At 39.8% G+C, this 13,255-nt stretch overlaps 1 long non-coding RNA gene across 1 annotated transcript; it reads left to right on the forward strand.

Moving 5' to 3' along the window:
* Nucleotides 1-7,733: 7,733 nt before the first annotated feature.
* On the forward strand, nt 7,734-11,979 carry LOC110779768 (uncharacterized). Its single transcript, XR_008924645.1, has 5 exons — nt 7,734-8,210; nt 8,882-9,059; nt 10,094-10,166; nt 10,370-10,565; nt 11,711-11,979. It is a non-coding gene; the product is annotated as an uncharacterized lncRNA (long non-coding RNA).
* The last annotated feature ends 1,276 nt before the right edge of the window (nt 11,980-13,255 follow it).

A 13,255-nucleotide genomic window follows, 5' to 3' on the forward strand; every position in this document is an offset into this window, starting at 1 on the left:
AATACAGCCTCAATTCGACGTGAAAACACAACACACAATTCATATTCTGAGTATTGACTCCAACCCTTAGCTTAAGCCTTTAACTGCGAAATTGTTCTCGCGTTCTGTCGCAATCGATCCATAAATCGAACAGAACGTATCCTGTCCCATAATTTGAGATTCGTTAAATAAAAAGGAGAAATAGCAAAGTCAAAGTGGTTAGTTTTCTGAGAACCGTGACGCACCTCTCAAGGGTGCGTCGTAATGTGTCCCTTTTCGATGATTTAATTGCTTTCCTCGCCCTTTTTATGAACTGTTAAACTAACTAAATCTGATTGTTCTACCACGCCTAAAAAATATAATATTTTTGGGAAATTGGATTATCATGCTAGGTCCCTTAATGCTATTTAAATGAGATAATCGCGATCGATCTAGTATTATATGTTGCATATTGCTAAAATCAACTCAGATTAGTTTAATAGTTAACGCATGTCCTTTCAATTATTTATGCTGAGCTAGTAAGGATATCCTGCCTCTGTAGTTATCGACGAGCGAGTACTCCTCTCGGTAGTTACAGTCCCCCGAACCCTCAATCTCTACCTTGCGGGTGTATGTTGAGAGATCCCCACACCAGGGATCACAAGGGAACCTACGGTCGTCGTGGTCAAACATAATTGCACTCCCTTTATGTCACGATAACCGGGTTTTGTCAGTTTTTCTCATTGTCGTCAAAAACTGAATGGCGACTCCTATATTACTAGTCAATTGGGTGTAAACTCACAGGAAGTCCAATTACACTTGATTGAATAAAAAGAATCGTCACACCCACGAGGTACGAGGTCACGCATTAGCCTCGTGCTTTTTCGACCCCCTCACACATTTACATGCGAAATTCACTATAAAAACATAAGATTTCGACCATTATTGACAAAACTGCCGAAAAATCTTGCGAACATATAATCAAATAATCGCACGAATTTGCAATTAATTACATCATAAACTACATGACATGTTATTATCGCCTCATGATGAATGTTAGTTATGTGTAGCGAAATATGTGATTGTGTGTGACAAGCTATCCTAGAAAAAACCAACGACCTTAAAAATTGCCCAAACATTCATAGACTAATTTGCCAAAGAGTTATACCGAAATACGTGTTCCGCAAACCCGAATGATCGCCACAAAAAAAGCGACGCTCGGGATGGCCTGTAACGAATCCCACAAACGCTGCGCAACGCGTAAAGGACGTTATTAGGCAAGCACGCAAATCGAAGTCGCATAAACAGAAGTAGACGCAAACAGAAAACGAGAACCAGCCAGGGACGCATTTTCAACGCCCCAGGCTGGGCGCTAGAATTTCTCACGCCCCTCGCTGGGCGCTGAAGTTGCTGCTTGGCCTTTTGGTCAAGCGCAGCAGCCTCGGTGCCCGCGCAAAAGGGAAATACGTAGCACAAAAAAATGTTCGTAAAAAGAATTGCTACGAGGGCGTAAGAAAAGCACTCGATTTCAAAAGCGACTCGTAAAAAATTAATAACTCTTTGCGTCGTTGTTAGGCCTCCTACGACGACAATGCTCGGCACTAAAAACCGAACATGCTAACAATTATGAATGTCACACGGGCAAGTGTTTCGAAAATCCAAACAATGACCAAAAGAAAAAAAACTAAAAAGTGTACCAACAAAAGAAAGAGTGACAAACCAATAGAGGGAGTTGAAGTCTAGACTAAGTAATGCTTGAAACTTTGGGAACCTAAACTTTAGCTTATCTTATGCCTAGGACTGGTCCTGCCACTTGGTGCCGATCAGGGAATCAACGGTTAGTGCGTCTCGAAGATACATCGTTAACATCAGGTTTAGTGACTCCAAGCTCCGTTCGTCGTCCCTCATTTCAAGGATCTCCGCTTTCCCAACCTCGATTCGCACCTTCAAACATGTCCATCGAAGATTTGCGAGACCAGATGGTCCAAATGACCCAACTTATGGGCCAATTGAAAATGGAAAATGAAGCTTTAGCGGCTGCGCAAGCCAAAAATGACCTCGATAACGAGAAGAGGATTGAAAAAATGGTCCTACAGCAAACCATGGGGAGAAAATACTTCTCCCTCGATCCTGAACCTTTTCCTGGCAAACTACCAGAAAAGTTCAGTTCATCTGACTTACCAAAGTTCAAGGTCACAGACAACCCCCGTGATCATCTACTGAGCTTTGTGAATGCCATGAACTTGAAAGGCGTGGACAAGTCCATGTATTTACCTGCCTTTCCTTTGTCCTTGGAACCTGTGCCGCTCAAATGGTACTATCACCAGGACCCTAAGCTCTTCCCCACTTGGGAAGACTTTGTCAATGTCTTCATCAAGCAATACTCGTCGAACATGGATTTCCAAGTCACCATGTGCGAGCTGGAAGTTCTCTTCAAAAAGAAAAATGAGGGTTTCACAACCTACTTTGCTAGATGGAGGGACCAGGCGGCCCAGCTAATCAATAGGCCTCCCGAAACAGAATTGGTCCAAAAATTCATTGACAACCTGGACCCGGCTTACAGACAACACCTTAGGTACCTGGGACTTGACAATTTCAAAAGAGTTTATGTTGTGGGAATAAAGATAGAGGACGACCTCGCCAAAACCATACAAAGCAAACCCACATATAAAAACAACACCTATAATCGGGGTAACACATCCCAAGCCCAAGAAGTCCATGCTGTAGAAGAGACTCCCGCCCGAAGAAGCCCTGGAAGATGGGTCCGAGACCGAAAGTTTGCCCCACTCGGGTCGACTTTGGTACAAGCCTTTGAAAGATTAACCAATCAAGGAAAGTTGAGACCTATAGGCCCCACCCGTTACCCTCCTGTCAAAAGCAAATATTAGGTCGATGGTACTTACTGCAAATTCCATCAAGGAAATGGGCATGACACTGAAAACTGCTGGAACCTAAAGAATACCATCCAGGACATGATAGAGGATGAAGTGATACCTCTCCCTAACGTTGGCAAACCCAACAACAACAAGAGCCCAATCGGCTCTTGTCACATCTCTCTCGACCAACCAGAAAATGAGAACTTCGACCCTACGGTGTACATTACACCTCAAGGTGTACCACTCGCTGTGGTCCCTATGGATCGAATCGAGAGAGAAGTGTGCGGTGTTTGGGATGATGATGCTGAAGATATCTACCTATCTCAAGTGTCGGGCCAAGACCTCTTTACTGAAACTTGGCCCGGGTATGCTCTCATTGACACCACCACTCAAGAACCCGAAGTCGATAACCTCACCAGATCAGGAAGAATATACCAGCCTGACATTCGCCCACCTCCTATGGATGATATCCCAGTCAGACAAGCTCCTGAGAATGGACGGCACACCACCGTCGCAGAAGTCATTGAAAATCCTCTTTTGAAACAATTGAAAAGAACCAAGGCTGAAATTACCATTAGGGATCTCATGTGTACCTCAAAAGAACATTGCGAAAAGCTTATTCGCTCACTTGACCTCATCTCAGTGCCTACAGATATCACACCTGACTCATTGGTTAACCACGTCACGAGAGATGCTGGAGAAAAGGCCATAGTTTTCACTGACAGAGATTTACCCAGGGAGGGGGGTGCCCATAAAAAAAGCCCTCTATCTAGTAGTTGGATGCAAAGGGCAAAACATCCCCCTAGCGCTCGTAGATAACGGTTCGACGGTTAACGTTTGCCCGTTGCGAACCGCCCATTGCCTGGGACTAGGAAGCGATGACTTCCAAACCTCCACACAAGGGGTACGAGCCTATGATAACTCTCGAAGGCCTGTGTTGGGAAAAATCAACCTTACCATACAAACCGGGCCTGTGGCACGCACCACGGAGTTTCAAATAATCGACATCAAGCCCACTTTCAACCTCCTATTGGGGCGACCTTGGCTCCATGAATTAGGAGGTGTGGCTTCTACCCTGCACCAAATGGTTAAACTTAACCATAACGGGGTAATACTAGAAATCCGCGCCCCTCCTCTCGACATCAACTGTACTATGGTTGGAACGGCCGAAACTGCAGACGACCTTTATGGGTTTCAAATGGAAGAAACAATCCAGTTCATTGAAGACTATGATCCAGCATTCCTAGACCCGCATGCATCCCGGGTCATCCCTAGAATGCTGCTAGCTCAAGGTTATTTCCCAGGAACCCCATTGGGCATAAGGAAGAAGGAATGCACATTCCATCCTTTACCCAACAAAACTACTCCCTTTGGCTTAGGCTATGAACCAACGGAGGAAGATATTGCTGACCGCCTGTCTGGGCTACGCCTTAACAAAGCCAAGCAAACCACCCTCCTTCCCCCGTATCAAAGAACCCTTAACGGGATGTTCGTTCGGGAAGGAGAAGAACACCCATGCTGTGATTTCCCTGAACCCTTCGTTCAGGATGGCTTGCTAAAACCCGGATTTGAAATTTTCCATGACTGCCACACCTTGGATGAGGCACCCCACCTCACCAAGACTAAAACAGCTGAAATATTGGACAACCGGGCTCTATGGACATTGTTTAACGAATCGAGGCCTATGGAGAATGAGACTGTGATGACTACCCTAGCTTTACAAGATGAAGGTTTCGATCCAAGCCGGTTAATCTCTCCTGCATCAACACTAGAAGAGGTCGAGAACGGATGGGTGAACACATATCAGTGGGTCAATGCAAAAGGAATGGAATTCAAGATGAGTACCGGTGAAGGATCGAAGTTTTATGAGACTAAACCCCAGGCTTGAGCCACATAGAGCACCATTAGTAAAAAGCGCCTAGTAGTTCTTTAGATTGGTAGAAAAAATAATAGACTTTAGATGGTCCTAAGGCCCCTTAGAATATAGGTCAGTTTTATTTCAGTGTGTTTTCCTTACTTTCCGAATCAATAAAGGCGTAATATTTCTCCTAATTTTTTTTTATTCTAACACTAAATAAAGCACCAAGTGTACTTGCAAAAATACAAAAATAAAGAGGCGGCCCACTCTAGGCCCAACAAACAAAGCCCACTCGGTTTTGAAATAGTGCCATGGGAGCCAATTCCCGAAACCCACAAAATAAACCGCACCATCCCATTCATATCCCCAAAACATAAAAGTCAACCAGTGTAACCATAAAAATCAACCCATACAACCCAAAGAAGTCAAAGGAAATCAAAATCCAAAACGAAAGCAAATGTTGCTTAAAAGGGGAATTAATAAAATATAACCCCCACCAATCCTTCAAAAACGACATGCACCTCAACTCACCTCAAAAGCCTACACAAGGATCTTCATAACTTCCGCACCCTAACTCCATTTTCAAAACTGTTTCAAGTCACGAATAGAAAAAATTAATCCGGACAAAAATGCATTTCACGCTAATAGCCAAAAAAGCCTCCAAAGTAGCCTCAAAATTGACTTTAAATACGAGCAAAAAATCAAGGCACAAAAAAAAAAGAAATAAATGCAAGAACATGTGAAGCAAAGCGTCAAAAATTGACCGCCCAAGTCATTTTCAGCGCCCAGGGCTGGGCGCCGAAATCTTTGACGCCCCAGCCTGGGCGTTGAAACTCTCTGTCTGCCAAAAAATTTCTTTTCAGAAGTGCTCGTCATTTTATCCGCACACAACGGAAAAATAACGAACACTTGGGGGGTACAGTACGTATCCAAATAGGCTTACCAAAAATATAGCCATACAAATTAGTCGAATTTCATTTTGTGGCGACTTATGGCAAAAAACGGCAGATGAAAATAATGATAATACTTCATTCATTTGACCGATTAAGTAATATGCTTCCACCTCAGGGCGTATCTACCGAAATTCGGCATACTAGAACTTATTCTAAAGCTAGAACTACGCGCGACCTGATTCTGACAAGATACGTAGGCAATCCTTACCAAGGATTCGGTCCAATAAAATAAACATATTCTTTGTGCAAAAAGTGTTAGACATATAAAAATATAAAAAAGAGGAGAGACAAAAATAAATGAAAATGAAAAATTAAATTACGCCTTTATTGAAAAAAATAATAAGAAGGAAAAAAAGTGCTAAGAATAAAAACAAACACAACCGAAATAAATAAAGGGCACCTACACCCTAGCAAGAACTACACTACGTACTCTAGTTCTTCCGGATCATCAAATAAAGTCTTGTAGAGGGCAATGTTCGCAGGATCCACCCCCACAGTCTTCTGCGCTGCCCCAATATCAATCTCCATAAGAAACGGCTCCTGGACACTAACTTCCAAAGATGCCAAGGCTTCAGAAACATTCTCAGTTATAGCCCGCTCAGCCTCAAGGGCACAGACAATGGTGGGAGAAGGATTATTATCATCAACTAGACTAGCCACTGTTTCTACAGGCGGCTGAGCCTTCCTAACCCATACATTGTTCCGGCGACAATCTCCGCGAGAGCTTGCATTTCTTTTAGCAACAGCAGGCCCCTTCATGTTAGGCATCTTTTTAGACCTGAAACTGGAACGGGGAGGAAATTCCTTTCGCTTTCGATCAGGACGAGCTTTCACAGTCTTAATACTATAGGTAGGAGGTTTGGCAGAATCCGGACCCTCATACCTAACATGAATACGAGTTATCAAAAGCTCAGCTGGCTCCCCATTTCGAGCCTCGGTCCTCACATCTTTATCATTGGAGCTCATCCACAACTTGTAGTTTTCAGAAAGACCCACAAAGCCATTTGTAGCTACGGCCCAACGCGGGAGACCATCATAATACTTAGCCCACTCTAGAACCCGTGCTTGCGAAAAGGCCGCTACCTTAGGTGGTACCGTATCAGAAAAAGGGATAGTCTGCCTTAAACCATATTGACGCATGACTCGGTAAGGGAAAATATAAATGGGACGAGATAGCCCCAACAAAGAAACATAAACCGATACATCAGACCCCCCTGTCATAGTAGTCAAACCCCACCATGGTACCACCCACTTTATAGAACAAATGCCATAAGTAAAAAAGGAGGTCCATTCGGCCTCGTCCTGGCCTTGGTGCAAGTATTTTCGGTTACCCAAGGCTATAGGGCGATAATGTTTAGGATCGGCAGGAGCTTCCAAAAGTCTAAGCCGTTCCACGAGCCAAATCTGCAAAAAGCGGGCACGATCAAAAAAATAATAAAAGAAAACGGTTCCTGGTGCGCAGTTTCAACGCCCAGGACCAGGCGCCGAAAATTCCAGCGCCCAGCCCTGGGCGCTGAAACTCATTGTGTACGCAAAAAAAAAACGTGTATACGTGCGCACGGAATAATCGATTACCTGCAGTAATAGGGGGCTTCCCTTAAAATGTTCAGATTTGGCATCCTTCTTCAGCTCATCCGCACTCAGGAAAGTCTCAGCAACAACCAACGGCATAATAGAATAGCAACTTTCCATCTGGCTAATCAAGGGGATCAACCTTATGTCACCAAACGCGCCATTGTTATTCGATAGCAAATAGTGATTCAACAAGAAAAATACAAGGGCTCGAATATTCAATTTCTGTCACTACAAGAAAAAGGGGTTATAGCAACGCCTTCTAATGCAACAGTTTTACTGGCGTTGCTACATCATACCTATTGTAACAGTTAAATAATTATTTATTGGAGTAAACATAACTTTAAAAAAGCGTTGCAATAGAAAATATATGGCAACGGTTGTAGATTATATTTATTTTATTGTAATATTTTTTTTACTTTTTTACTTTTTGATGAGATATGGCAACGGTTCTTCATCCAAAAAAGTTTAAAAAACTGGAAATTAAAAATTGGTATTACTCCCCAAACCCTTAATTTGTAAAATACTCTGTATATACCAGAGCCCTGTTGTTTTTTCCCCCTTATTTGGATCTGCTCTTCGATTGAATTGGAAAAAATAAAGCGATAAACCCTAGCTCTTCGTTCTTTGTGTGTTCGTTCTTTTTCATCATCTTCCTCGTTCTCTTCCATCCTCTTCCTCATTTTGAAGCAGTCCAATTGGAGATTGGGCCTCAAAATTGGAGATAATAGAAATTGGCGATTGGGTTGTGTGCACCCGAATTACTTTTCTGTTAGCCATGTTAATGTGGAATTACTTTTCTGTTGTTTTCACTGATATGGGTTGTGTGCACCCGAATTGAAGTTTTGTTGTATAGGTGACAAGAAAGTTGGTAATGATCCATTGACTGCATTCGGCTTTGGTGGATGCAAAATGACCAATCAAGTACAAAAGTTCGAGTTTGTAGAAAGTATAACCAGCTGAAACATCACTGCTGCCATTATTTCTCTGTTTGTGAGTAATATTTCATTCATGTTATTTCCTTTTAGTGAATCAAGTTGTTTTTCTTGGTATATTTCCAATCATGTTCCACATTTGATTTCACTTTCTATGGTTAGTTCACTACATCATTATATGCATTTAAACCATAGTTGAGGTATCCACATGTTGTTGTGGCATGAGACGAGGAAACAATTTCGCGTAATCATAGTGGATTCTCGTCCAAAGCTCGAGGTTCAACTTTTACTTAGCAGATTTGTAACTAGGGGGTCTGAACCTCATATACACACATACAAATGTTGTTTCATAGACTATCATGAAGTCACTCGAATTTTATTTGGGGCCTGCTTTAGTTTTATTAATGGAATTCTTTACTGTTAAGACTGCTTGTCTATCTTTGGTGGCTAATGCCTTCCATATTCTGGTGTTGGTTTGTTGTAAAGCATATAATTTTCTTGAAAGGGCCCAACTTGATTTAATATATTTTAATGAACTTGGTATGTAGGTTTCCCATTGATTATCTTAATATGTTTCTATTGATCTATATTTCAATCACTACATGCTTGCGTTCTTATGCCTGTACTTTTTTGGCAGTTGACCCTAATGCAACTTCTAAAGTGCGTTTTCCTATTAAATTGTTTGGTTCATTTCATAACTCTCAAAACTCCTCTGCTGTCTTTTAATAGGTACAATGCGACTCCTTCAAATTACATTTCTATGATTGTTACAGACTTTGGCATGGTCAATTTTCTGTCAGTTGAAATTGAATACATGAACTGCAACCTATTTTTGAGGGGGTTTTGGAGTAAAAAAGTAACTGAGGTGTTGTACAGTAAAGAAAATATTCATCTTGAAGTTTGCCAGGTAAAGAAAATTTTGTTGTAGTATGATGTTGGTGGTGGTTTCCTTTGAAATTTCGCGAGCACCACTAAAAGTAGGTAAAATAGTAGTTATGATTAGCAAGTTAATTTAGATGTTAGTTAGTCCCGTGACTCTTGAAAATTTGAAATTCATGGAATGCAGATGAAAAACGGAAACTTTATGAATCAGATGCGCTGAACTTTCATGTAATAGAAATTAAAAGTATAATTTGAAGATCAAACATGGATTCTTCGAAATGATAGTTATGTCAGCCTCGTCTAGACCCTTCATTTCCCTAGTGGTAGAGAGATGTTGGGGCTTTTTACCGAGATGACCTTTATTTGTTTCAGATGTACTGATCGAATATACGACCTAGCTAGGTTAGGGGTAGGTTGGGTGTGAAGACACACCAAAATGCCCAGTATAAACCTAAGATATAACCCTTGATTTGAAACCAAGGCACTCAAAGATTATACTCCACATGTGTTTACCTTTCGTTCCTTGAAATGAGACCGTCCCCGGTCATGCCTGTTTCCTTATTGCTGCAGTCTCTTTCCTCCTGGTTGTTGGTTTTGTCTAAGCTTGATTGTTATTTCTGTACCATTAGTGTTCTTGTTTTTGAGTTTTATTTTGAAATGCTATATGATAGAGGAGAATATATGACATGGTCCTTAATTATTTTTCTTTTTATTGTTGTGGAATCACTCGAATGTGTCATTTTTCTTCAGTTTATACCTTTATTTGTTTTCAAAATCTGGACGTAATATGTTCTGTTTATAATTGTACCCTAGTACTGCCTATTCTGGCTCTCTTCTTTTGTCAGAACAGAATCATATCCAAAGCAGAAGTCAGCAAATCATTGAAAAGTGGTTGAATCTACCCCATATGATAACACCATATATTATCTCGAATCTAACATGAAACTCCTATAAAGTTTTTTCATTAACTCGGTTCTACAACTTGATACTTCAGTAGGTTACCTTCGTATATGAATACTTACTGGGTTAGTTTGATTTTGAAATGTTGCTATGAAACAGCCCTTCCGGTAAGCAAGTGCAGACCAAGCACGCTCTGCTGTTGGTTCTGGGCAATCTTCTCTTGGAATCAAAGGTACTTCCAATCACCGATTTGTGATTTCTTCTTATTGAGTTTTTGAGTAACTTTATCGTTTTCATTATTTTTGGTTTGTTGTAACGGAAATTACTTGTTATTTAAATTATTTATATCTTATGAGTGTTAAGCCTGTGTTTTCAGTAGTTATGCTTTTGTAACACAAGAACTAAGAACTGGCATGTAATGTTTCTATGAATCAGATCTACATTGGTGAGAGTGGACCACAAATATGTATGTTTGAGTAGGACAAATATTTCATGGTTACTGATCGGAAGACACAAATGCTGGGTATATTAACAAATGAAACAAAGTGCCTGAGGTGTGAGACCGTCACAACTAGAAATGCGACATTCTTCGTTCTAAGCCGTGATATAGAACAGAACAACTCCATCCAAGGTAATTCACGCTTTTGGGATTAGTACTCGAATTCTTGTAGATACCCATCTTTTATGTTTCTTAAAAGAACTTCTAGGCACCTGCAGACCCCAAAAACACAAGCTTTAATTTGGTTACATTCAGTATCATAAAACTTTGGTCACATTCAATGTCAAGTTATGTTTTGGAAAATGCATTCACCAATAGGTACACCCAAAGACCAAAGTACATAAAAAACAAGAATTCACACTTCTTTGTACCTTAGTATCAATTGTACTGATATTGTGCTTCTTAATTATGTGATCCTTTTGAACTCTCTCTTCTCAAGTGATTCATCGGGTTTCCTATTCTATGAAGTTGTTACTATTTCTGACCTTTTTCATTTCCTTGTCCTAGTGACACATATAAGTAATTGCTATGTTGTTGTTTCTTATATTTTATTTTTTAATTAATGTTGTTTACCCTTATCATTAGCTACGTGTTTTCTCTATCTAATATTGTTTGACGAATTAAAGGTCTTGTTCTTTTCATCCTTTAAAAATTATTTAGGCAATATAAGTTTGGTTAAGTTCTGGCAATTATCTAATATTGTTTGACGAATTGGAGGCCTTGCTCTTTCCATCCTTTAAAAATTATTTAGGCAATATAAGTTTGGTTAAGTTCTGGTTAGGAATTTAAAATTCATTTTACAACCAATATATGCTTGCATAAAGTTTGATAAGCACAAATTAGTTATATTAAGGCTATATATGTTTTGACCTGAATAACTGAATTTAACTTATTTGAACTTAGTTTGTTTGTACCTTATTTTTCTTCATCGATTTGTTATTGTTTCAAAATTGTTCATATTCGATTGAAATAATTTGTCACATGGATTTGGAACAAGTTTTAATTAGTTCCATTTTTGTGGATAGTTCAATTTTAAATAAACTTTGTCGGAATTTCCACTTTCACTATCATTTTATGTTATAGACTTTTGTAATATATAAGGGTGTACAATGTGAGTCTTGATAAATTTACATTAATCATTTGGTATTGAAAAACGTTGTCATTTACCCATTATTCTTAAGGTTTAGCTCTCATTTTTTTCTTTTTTTTTATTACGTATTTGAATTTCATTGATAATAAGTTTCTTATGTGTTACACTTGATTTGTTTGTTGTGCAGGATGGTGCATATATTCAAGAATTACAAGCTACTTTAAATATGTGAAGATTCACAGGGGTTTTGGCACATAATTATTATATAGGTTTTGAAAAATAAAGTTATCGGATCGTGATCGCAGGATAATTTTTTATTTTAATGGATTTAGTTTTAGAACCTATATTTTTTTTACTATTCAGACAACTGTAATAGATATTATGCTTATAGAATTAAGCTACTTGAAATGTATACGTTTTTTGAACTTATTTGTTATGAAAATCTTATTATACGCAGCCCATATTTATTAATATTTATGGATAACTAAATCCATTCGAGAGCATAGCTTTAGACCAATTGAATGCGTTGCCATATAATCAAAACCAAAAGCGTTGTCATACACTCAATAGAAAGCGTTGTTATAAATATAATTGGATGTGTTACCATAAGTATAAGAAAGTGTTGCCTTAGTTTTAAACTTCTACCAACACCAAACTAATAAGTGTTGCCTTAAGTTGGAGAAAACAGTTTCCTTAAATGTGTAAATATTGGCTTAAGTTGTTGAATAACTGTTGCCATAGGTTAAAAGTGTTGCCTACAAAAAGTGTTGCCTTAGTTATTTTTGGCAACGGTTTATCATAACTGTTGCCTAAATCCGGGAAACTGTTGCCATTGACTTATAGCATCGCCCCCTATTGGTAACGATTTTTAAACCGTTGCTATAAGCCTATTACAACGGTTTATTGGTCTATGGTAACGATTTATTGCCGTTGCTATAAGCCTATTTTGTAGCAGTGTGTTCGGTCATATTCTTACTAGGCCTAAAGTGATGTTTTACAAGTTTTGCCAAGTTAACCTCGTTACCTACAACAATTTCAGCAAACATGTTATCATCTAGTCCTAGGAAAGCCCCTATGGTTGTTTTACCCTCTTCAATAGTACCAGGGGTAGCAGGAGTAGCATTAGTAGGATAACCAAGGATCGCAGCAAATTCATCTGGCAAAGGACATATTTTGTTGCCCCGAAAGGCAAAAACATGATGATCGGAGTCCCAAAAGCTTAGGGCAGCATGCAGAAAGTTATAATCAATATTAATTTGTTGTAAGCCTAAAAGTGCCTCTAAGTGGTATTCTTTTAACAAAGCCTTTTCCGTGGGAGTAAGGGCCCGTAGCCAACGCCTAACAGTCCGTTGGAGTGAGAAAGTAGGGATCGACATGGCAAAAGCAATGAGTAATTAAAACATAGCAAAAAAGAGAGAAAGAAATTGATAGTGGTGGAAAATAGGGACGTATCTAGCCCCTATATATAGGTGAACGCACCTAGTGACATCCTGATCCCATTCGGAAACGTGTTAGGAAATCCGAAAGTCAAATATCACCAGGAAAAGACTTCAAGCGCCCATGGCTGGGCGCCGAAATGTTTAACGCCTAGCCTTGGGCGCCGGAAATGCAGCCCAAGGCCCAGATCTCACAAAACACGGAACAGGAAAGGACTTAAAACCGTGTTGCTAAACACGAGGCCCTATTGCAAGTAGGATCAAGCCCAAAATCACCTTTAGCTCCCAAATAAGCA

Source organism: Spinacia oleracea, chromosome 6 (assembly GCF_020520425.1).
Source record: "Spinacia oleracea cultivar Varoflay chromosome 6, BTI_SOV_V1, whole genome shotgun sequence".
NCBI classification, from domain to species: Eukaryota; Viridiplantae; Streptophyta; class Magnoliopsida; order Caryophyllales; family Amaranthaceae; genus Spinacia; species Spinacia oleracea.